At 46.6% G+C, this 10257-nt stretch overlaps 1 pseudogene; it reads right to left on the bottom strand.

Annotated features, from left to right (window-relative positions):
• Positions 1 to 9141: 9141 nt before the first annotated feature.
• LOC126196011 (5S ribosomal RNA) lies at positions 9142 to 9259 on the bottom strand (annotated as a pseudogene).
• Between the last annotated feature and the right edge of the window lie 998 nt (positions 9260 to 10257).

Below are 10257 nucleotides of genomic sequence, written 5' to 3'. Positions count from 1 at the left end.
AGAAGATCTGGGCTCTTCTAAAGGAAATCGGCCTTCCAGAAAAGATCGTTAAGCAGCTAAGAGTAAAAGCACCAGTGACGTCAAGACCTTGTGGTCTACCTAAGGTGCAAAAAGAAGGCGTTCCTCTATGCCCAGTAGTCAGCAACACGGGCGCAGCCACCTACCTCACCGCTCAACACCTTCAGAAGATGCTCTACATCTACATCTACATCCATACTCCGCAAGCGGAGGGTACCTTGAGTACCTCTATCGGTTCTCCCTTCTATTCCAGTCTTGTATTGTTCGTGGAAAGAAGGATTGTCGGTATGCCTCTGTGTGGGCTCTAATGTCTCTGATTTTATCCTCATGGTCTCTTCGCGAGATATACGTAGGAGAGAGCAATATACTGCTTGACTCCTCGGTGAAGGTATATTCTCGAAACTTCAACAAAAGCCCGTACCGAGCTACTGAGCGTCTCTCTTGCAGAGTGTTCCACTGGAGTTTATCTATCATCTCCGTAGCGATTACTAAATGATCCTGTAACGAAGCGCGCTGCTCTCCGTTGGATCTTCTCTATCTCTTCAATCAACCCTATCTGGTACGGATCCCACACTGCTGAGCAGTATTCAAACAGTGGGCGGACAAGCGTACTGTAACCTACTTCCTTTGTTTTCGGATTGCATTTCCTCTCGCCATATGTGGGAAAGTGTGCCCGTCACATTCGTAACTCAGAGAATTTCCTATAACGCCTGAGGCAGTTACAGGTCAAGGAATATGACATCACGGTCAACTTCGACATGGTGCCCCTGTTCACCTGCGTAGCACTGAATGATTCACTTGATCTGATAGGGAAAAGTTCGACGGTCCTCTGCTAGACTTATTGAGGCACATATTTACCTCGACGTACCTCCTATATCGGGATCAATTCTACGCGCAAAGCCTGCCGCGGTGGCCTAGCGGTTCTAGGCGCTTCAGTGCGGAACCGCGCGCCTGCTACGGTCGCAGGTTCGAATCCTGCCTCGGGCATGGATGTGTGTGTTGTGCTTAGGTTAGTTAGGTTTAAGTAGTTTCTAAGTCTAGGGGACTGATGACCTCAGATGTTAAGTCCCATAGTGCTTAGAGCCATTTGAACCATTTCTACGTGCAAATGAAAGGGGTAGTAATGGGTAGCCTTCTCTCACCGATGATGGCCAATCTTCTTATGGTGAGATTTGAAGAGGAGGCACTTACATCGGCCCCAGATCAACTGCAATGCTTTTTTAGGTACGTGGAAAACGCCTTTGTTATATTCCAGCACGGGAGGGAAAATCTCCATGTTTTCTTGGACCTCCTAAACTCACGCCATCCTAACATTTAATTTATCATGGAACTGGAGATGGATGGGCTATCCCATTCCTAGGTGTACTAGTCAAGAGGAAGGCAGATGGTATCTTCAGTCACAGTGCGAAGGCCGACCCCAAACACAGTCCGACCTGTAGCTGCACGCCAGCAGTTGCCACTATCCGACGTAGAAGAATAGTTTACTCAGAACTGGTTGAACAGACACGAATAATTTGGCGACGGAGATAGAACACTTGTAATCTGTGTTCTACAAAAACGGATACTCTTCCAGATATGTTACGAAAGGCACTGCGGTCTGTTTACCCATCAGAGGTTCCTTAAGAGGTAAAAGACGAAATGAAGAAAGTTGGATATTTGCCGTATGTCGGGCCGGTATCTGCAAAAATCTGTAGAATTCTCCTCGAACACAACATCAAGAGCGTGTTCCATCCACCCACCAAGCTTAAGGCTCTGCCAGGGAGTGTGAAGGTTTACCTGATTCTGCGGAAACCAGGCTTTTACCACATACATTTTGAATGTGGGATGGAATGTATCGGGCTGACGACTAGTACCGTTGCCATAGGTGCAAAGAGCATCAAAGGCACACCATACTGACACAGGCACCAAAGTCAGTGATTGAAACTTCCTGGCAGATTAAAACTGTTCAAATGGCTCTGAATATTATGGGACTTAACATCTGAGTTGGACTTAGAACTACTTAAACCTAACTAACCTAAGGACATCACACACATCCATGCCCAAGGCAGGATTCGAACCTGCGACCGTAGCGTTCGCGCGGTACCAGATTGAAGCGCCTAGAACCGCACGGCCACAACGGCCGGCAGATTAAAACTGTGTGCCGGACCGAGACGAACTCGGGATCTTTGCCTTTCGCGGTCAAGTGCTCTACCAACTGATCTACCCAAGCACGACTCACGCCGCGTCCTCACAGCTTTACTTCTGCCAGTACCTCATCTCCTACCTTCCAAACTTTACAGAAGCTCTCCTGCGAACCTTGCAGAACTAGCACTCCTGAAAGAAAGGATATTGCGGAGACGTGGCTTAGCCACAGCGTGGGGGATGTTTCCAGAATGATATTTTCATTCTGCAACGGAGTGTGCGCTGATATGAAACTTCTCGGTCCGGCACACAGTTTTAATCTGCCAGGAAGTTTCATATCAGCGCATACTCCACAGCAGAGTCAAAATATCATTGTGAAGTCAGTGATTGTCGTGCATTGTTTAAAATTCAATCATTCTATGAACTATAACGATGCCAAGATTCTAATACATACATCGAGATATTGGGGCAGCATTAGCAAAGAATCTATTGAGATTAAGGTCACGGAGAGTGTTATTAACCGCGACACCAGTTTCCAGTTGAGTTCTGCCTCGAATTCGGGACTCGGTCTTCTGAAGTCGCAACGGGAACAACATGAAGACCCCACGGGACAGAAATATGAAGACGGAATTAGAGAAAACTGCCCGGTGCATGTAGCGTAGGACGCACATGAAATGGTACCTCAGACAACAGATCAATAACTGAGGACGCTCTACCGGGTCTCGAGCGGCAGTTTGAGCAACAACGGCCTTAGAATAACACTGCAGCCGCCCCTGGTGGGCACGGACCTCGCACGGAACGCCTGACACGGCACGCAACGGTTTCAGGACGTCCTGGATAACAGGTGACGACGACCGGAAGGTAAAATGTCTAGCACGACTTGGACGTCGTTCAGAACTGCAACAGCGAGACTGACAACTGGTAATGACCACAGCGTTCGGAACGGCCGCGGCCAGAGGAAAGCACTACAGTCTCTGCTATTGGTCGGTGCATGAGGCGGGGCGGGCCGCAGACGGAGCGCCTAGCACAACACAGTCATATATACCGGACTCGTTCCACACTGGAATCAGTATCAGGCAGCACCTGAAGAAGACTGCGAGTCGCGCAGTTGAAATATCGGTACAAGAAAGCGGCGAACAACCGGCAGAAACCCGCTCTTGATTTCTCTTCTCTGCACATTACTTCCTACTCCAAAATTTTCTTAAGTTTTCTGTACTGCCTCCTCAGTGTACAGACTGAATAACATCGGGGATAGGCTAAAACTCTGTCTCACTGCCTTCTCAGCCATCGCTTCCCATTCCCGCCCCTCGACTCTTATAACCGCCGTCTTGGCTTTTGTACAAGTTGTCAATAGCCTTTCACTCCCTTTATGTTACTCCTGTTACCTTGAAATTTTCCAAGAGAGTGTTCCACTCAGCTTTTCTGTAAGTTTTTCCTACCTCTACAAATATTATAAACATAGGTTTGTCTTTCCTTAATCTATCTTCTAAGAGCGGTTGCGGGGTCAGTATTGGGTTGCCTGTTATACCTTTCTAAGGAATCCTAACTGATCTTTCCAGAGGTTGACTTCTACAAGCTTTTCCATTCTTCTGTAAAGAATTCGCGTTAGTATTTTGCAACCACGTGTAATTAAACTGATAGTTCGGCATTGTTCGCAACCGTCAGCACTTGCTTCAGCGCGGATGCACAAAAACGTTCGACTTCCTGCTGGAATCTCGATGTCGCCAGCACGAAGGGCATGGGAGGGGACTGCAGTTATGTGGCGCCAGACAGGAGTGTGGTACTGCTGGGAGGAGCGCCGAGGTTGTCAGCGCGGGTCGGGTTGGCACAGTTGTTAAAGTAACTGCGTAGCAAGCAGGAGATCGCGGTTTCGAATACCTGTCCGGCACATATTTTCACTCGTCATCGCTGACTCTGCATAAATTCCCGGATGCAGCTGACATCAATATTTCCTACCCTTTCAGTTAGTTTCTCCGCCTTTTTTTTTCTATAGGGTGGTGCCCCTCCACGCCCACACCGACGTGATGACCAAACAAAAAGTTCTACTGACACCACCATATAAGATGTTAGTTTTCGAATCAGGAGTCACAGGGTGCAGGCTGTGATGTTGTCCATTCTTCTGGGTAAGATTACTCATTAACATGGTCCATCAGGAGATAGAAAGTGGACGAAAGCAATCGAAGGGTAGCAGTTTGTTAGGGCAGAGGGGAAGAAAATGCCAAGGCAAGCACCAAGAGAAAAAAGCCTCTGCCACAGTAGGACTGGTAGTAAGGGCAGTAGCGGCTTGCTAGCTGCGACAGCGCATGCAAGGTGTGAGGTATCGTGCATCGTTACCTTTGTCGTCGCGGAAGCTCGTTGTGGGCTTGCTACAGCGGCTGCGTCCCTGTAACAGCTCGAGGTCGTCACACATTAGTGGGCGATCGGCCATAGATCAGCTTACAGTGTAGAGGGTGTGTGTGTGGCTGGTTTGCGTGCTGTGTACAGTACGGCTTCCCTGCGATTACCTGTTTTTCGGCGGGTCGAGCACCTGCGGTTGCTGGTAGTAGCTACGTATGTTGCAGGGGCTCGCCAGTACTGTTGTGTTAGCGTGCTATGGACCATAGATGTTTAGTTTCCTTCTAATAGTGTCTTTGGTCTATTATGTTTCCATCTATGATTGTGGTCGTAGTTCCACAGAGAAAGAATGAACGGGTTACGCGAGTGTCTCGTGTTTCTGTAAAGTCGTGTGGAGAGGTTTTGGAATACCTGCAAGACGGTATCTAGCAGATATTCCCGGTGAAGATCCGTGGCGCTGAGTGCTTTGTTTTGTATAAGCTGCAGACGGCGCAGGCGTGTGGGCGGAGCGTGTCCCCAGATGGGAGCAGCATACGTCATTGAGGTCTAATAAGTGTGATGTACCTGGACCTGGACACCCTCCTATTCAGTGTGCTACGCCTGCTAAGCATAGGATAGAGTTGTTTGAGCCTCGCATTTGCTTCGTTGGTCCCCCCAGAATAGTTTCCGGTCAGGCTAGACACCGAGGTATTTAACCTTCTCACGGAAACTTATTGGGAGTGCATGTAGTGTTATTGGGTTCCAGCGTTGATGCTTGCGCAGTAGTTTCGGTCTTCTAGTGAACAGAATGGCTTCGAACTTGTCGACGTTTATTCTAACACGTCATTTCACCAGTCAAAGCTCTGCCTCTCTGAGTGCAGTCTGTAGCCGTGAGTTAATGTTAGTTTCCAATTTTGCTCGAGGATGGCAGTCATCCGCGTAGATTGTCACCATCGTGTTGCGTGTAGCTGGAAGGTCATTAATATAGAGGTTAGACAGTATGGGCCCTAGGATGCTTCCTTAGGATACTCCAGCCTAGATACCATGTCGTGTTGAATGTTTGCTCTGCACGTCGGTGTTGAAATTCCTGTCCGTGAGAAACGAGTGTATGAGAAGTACGACCCCATCGGGGAACCCTCCGTCGCTGAGTTTGCGTATGAGGCCGTTGTGCCACAGACGATCAAAGGCCTTTTCGATGTCCAGGAACACTGCCTCAGTTGCTTTGTCTGTGTTGTATCCGTGTGTCATGTATTCAACGACGCGGAGGAGTTGCTGTGTTGTAGAGTGGTGATTCCTGAAGCCTAACTGTTCCGGTCTCAGGGTGTCTTTTGTAATGCTAGGATTACCTTCTCAACGATCTTGCTGAGCGCGCTCAACAGACTGATGGGTAGGTAATTTTGTGGGAGGGCGTGGTCTTTCCCCGGCTTCCTGAACATGAGGGACTTGGCCGTCTCCCAAAAGGCGAGGAAGTGTTGGTGTTCAAGTATAGCATTCGTGATGTGTGTGAGGTATTCTACTGCTTTATCCGTGAACTCCTGGAGGACACGGTTTTGAATGCCATCGTGACCAGGGGCCTTCCTAGCTATGGTATGCATGATGGCCCATTTAACTTCAGCTGTGCTAGCCTGTCGTATGTCATTGCGCGATGGCTGGGCCAAGATGCGTGTAACCTTCTGGTCGGTCGCTAGTGTGAACGCTGGGTCTGATGGATCCAGGTTTGGTGTGAATGACGCTGCAAGTGTGAGGGCCATAAGTTCCACTTTTTCTTCCCCAGGATATGCCGGTCCGTAGGACCCTTGTAGCGTGGGTGTATGTCTTTTCTCCCTGGTGAAGCGAAGGGGGCAACTGCCACACACCAGGTTGCGTGGTGTCCAGCCCTTCGAGTTTCTGGCTCCACTGTTGTGTTTTAAATGTTTGGATTTTGTCCCGGATTATTAGTTTCTCAGTCCTCCACTATCAACTTATATACTGTTTACTCCGATGATGTGAAAACTTTTGAGTAGCAAATAAAGAACTAGAAGACCTCACTCATGACTTCGAGAGCACGAAGACAAGCGAGCACATCCCTCAGCAAGTTTTTACTTATTAGAAGCTTATTGCACCACTTGCGGCTTGGTGGGAGGCTGGTGGGAGCGTATGGTGGGAACAATGGAACGCTCGCTGAGAAAAGTTTAGAAAAATCGCTGGTAGATGAGGCAACACTTAGGACTTTATTGTTGCAATTAGAGTCCGCCATCAACTCGCGACCAGTCGCTCAGGGAGGCTCGGAAGTACTTACACTAAGCTGATACTTGACTGGAGAACGGTTGGCTATAATACCCATCGGCCATGAACAAAGTATACCGAAAGATATTGAAAGAGAGGCCAAGAAACGAGGAAGAGGGCAAATGATGAAGATATGGAAGGAAACATACCTGCTCGACTTCTGAAACTTCCATGAAGACCAGCGATCTAATAGGAAAACTGGGAAATGCACGAAGACAGAGGGTGAGGCACTTGATGGAGAGAACCGGCATTATCGACAGAAGGCCAGGGAAAGATGGAATAGCAAGGACCTTAAAGCTTCATACCCCAGCAGGAAGAAATATTAGTCGGCTGATGCAACGGGTCATCCCACTTGATACTGACCAGGTGGTGAGGCTGTTGAGGATTAAATAAATTCTGTATTAGCGATTCATCTCTGTAATACTTATATCTTTGAAATGAGGCGAAAATAAAGCAGTAGATACGACTTGTGGTGTCTTATCAGTTAATACATGATATATGATTGAGGGTGTTAGTTTGTTGCCTTGGCCAACGCGTTCTCTAGATTGAAAACGTCTGGTAGTGCGTTGTCGAACGGCTAGCACGCTAGCACTTGCCAGTCACTACAATGGGTGGACTGTGGCAGAGTTGAAGCAGCAATGGATGATGTGTCCTTATCTGTCCTCTAGGCTCAGTTCATCGCGATGGGCGACCGAAGTAAAATTAATATCCCTGAGTGAGGAGGCAGTTCTGTGCCTGTCACACTCTGTACACCCCCAGATCACACGCAAATTTAAACGTGTATTCTTGCTGCTCTTGCATATACACGCAATGAGTAAAGCTTCGTTACTGGTTAATCTTCCCAGCGTTACCATTTTAATGGCCAGAAGTACACCTTTTTTGGGTGGTTGATTTGCCATTAAAGGGATACAGTAAAGCAGGAATTAGAAAGGTAGCTCTAAACTCTGTGAACTCTAGATGAAAAGTGTTGCTTTTATCATTCATGTTATGTGTTCTTAAGACTGTATCTTCTTATGTCACAGGAACGCTTACCAATGGGCATTTAATTTTCCTTTTCTCGTAATACACTTGTCTCGTAATATACTTATACGCGTACCAGTATTTCTGCAACATTTCCTCATAGAAAAATTAAAGACCAGGTTAAAACGTCGAGTAGATGACCATGTCTTCGGAGAAATATCACAAGCACGACCTGAAAAATGTTGGTTAAAGGAGTTAACTGTGAACCCCTTCAGTGGGCCCCGCCAGGCATTGATCTCAGTCGATGTAAGGTATCAAACAGAAGAGCATAATGTGGGTGGTCGGACGAGTGGGTGAACCCTTGTTATCCCGAATGTGACAAAACTGTCCTCTTCGTCCCTTTTCTTGGATAATGCTGACTTACAAGTTCAACAGAAACACTCCAATTAATTAATTAATCATTCATTCTCTCTGATATTGCGTATACGCACAAGTAGTAAGGCCTCGATAATTGCTAATCATCTTGCTGTTGCAATTCTAATGGCCAGCGAGGTTACGTTACTAGTCGCGATTTATCCGTTTTTATAAAATATATGAATTAATTCGGCACACAAGGACAGGTTTTTTCATTCTGTACCGAGGAAATATACCGTTTGTGATCACTGGATGCGCTGCTCGTCTAATTACACTGAGAACTTAAAATTACATTTGATTAAATTACTTAGCTTCACAGCAACTAATGAATGACACAGAATTCATCAACCGACCACGGCATAACAGCCCGGATAATTATAATGGACATGAGCTGTGTAAATGTCTTCATCGTCGGAAAATTTGTGACTGGTGTGAATCAGTTCCTCGCTACCTTCACTTTGTCGTCTATGGTAGACGTACAAGTTGATGGCTTCCATTGGCGATCAGCATGACCCTCATTTGTCCGGCTTTGGTCAAACTGTTGGCAAAACTTCACTGTTGCTCAACGCTATATTGAATGTAGTCCATACAGCGTCAGAATTCACGGCTAACTTGTGTGTCAGACGTTATGCCAACAATGATCGTACTGTCCCTCGTAATTCAAACTTGGAGTACGTGTCCAGCTGTCGCGTGATTTCACTGTCACTTGTTATCTGTATCACTGGAGAACTGTGTCAGCAAGATACCCAGAGCATGTACTGTCTTCTGACAACGCGTCACACTTGTTGCACAAGCATGGGCCGACATGTGTCACTTACTTTTGCAAGTCCCTATGTATATGGTCCTTTATACTGTTTCTTCTGTTTGCTATATATATCTCTCTCTCTTCATCCGAACAGGCTATGAAGGCCCAATGGTACCGACCGGCCGCCGTGTCATCCTAAGCCCACAGGCGTCACTGGATGGGCATCTGGAGGGGCATGGGGTCAGCACTACTTCCCAATCAAGTGGCTCCTCAGTTTGCCTCACAAGGGCTGAGTGCACCCCGCTTGCCAACAGCGCACGGCAGACCGCATGGTCGCCCATCCAAGTACTAGCCCAGCCCGACAGCGCTTGACTTCGGTGATCTGACGGGAACCGGTGCTTTCACTGCGGCAAGGTCGTTGACTCTATTTGTTATTGAACTGAAAAAATTGTTCCTTTTCCTCTTTCTCTGAAACGAAAACGTATTTTGCATTTAGTGCACTACGCAAATGTGATATGGAGAACATCATTACACCAGAGGTTAAAACTGTCCAGTATGCAGATGATTTATGCCTTTTTCTACACTTAAAGGCCAAATCTCTATGCCTGACTTCAAATAGGTATCCTTAGAACCAGGCAACGCAATCAGAATCAACTTTTACAAGTTTTATTCAACATCTCGGGTAGCTGTACTATATGAAACATCCTTAATGTTCCGTTAGCATAGGCCTTGGTGTTCTGCTGCGTTACCTCATTGGAAATGCGTAATCTTTGTCATCATATTCCGCCTTCTCTTCTTCGCTCTCTTCTACGTCTAGTATTCTCTGCTGTGAATGTGCCTAATGGAGACAGAGCGCTACACCTATAAACAGCATCGCTGTGTTGTTTTGAGGAAATAAATGATCTCTTTCTCTATGGCGCAGGGTATATTAACATTTTGAAGCACTCTCTATAGTCAATCCAGTCCAAAAGTACAGAAATTACCTCTATTTCTTAAAACCATGCCAACGCTGCGATAAAACATGTTTCTTCAGTCAACCTACTGGGAGCTTGCAGAAACGAAAGTACGTGATGAACAGAAAGCACGTGGTGTGAAATACAAGCCACAATCGAGGACAGCGAATTTACTTACTTTTATGAGCTAGAAGAAAATAAAATTAGTATGTAGCGTAAACGTATCAGAAGAAGTGTGGAAAGATATTTGAGGATCCTTATGATATAACAAAACATGAGCACTTGTTGGAATGGGAATCATCAATTTCACAAGGTTTTGCTCTAAAGAGTTTTGATGTATTTCCAAGTACTTGTAGGTAAACAGATGGTTACTTGCGTCTCCTTCTTTTTTGTGTGTTCTGACACTCGCAAAAACGGATATCCCGGACATATACCAAATGTAAGTGGTTAGGATGAACTTAAGGTTCA

The sequence above is a fragment of the Schistocerca nitens genome, chromosome 7, assembly GCF_023898315.1.
Source record: "Schistocerca nitens isolate TAMUIC-IGC-003100 chromosome 7, iqSchNite1.1, whole genome shotgun sequence".
In the NCBI taxonomy this organism is placed as follows: Eukaryota; Metazoa; Arthropoda; class Insecta; order Orthoptera; family Acrididae; genus Schistocerca; species Schistocerca nitens.
This window is presented reverse-complemented; position numbering and strand designations above follow the sequence as displayed.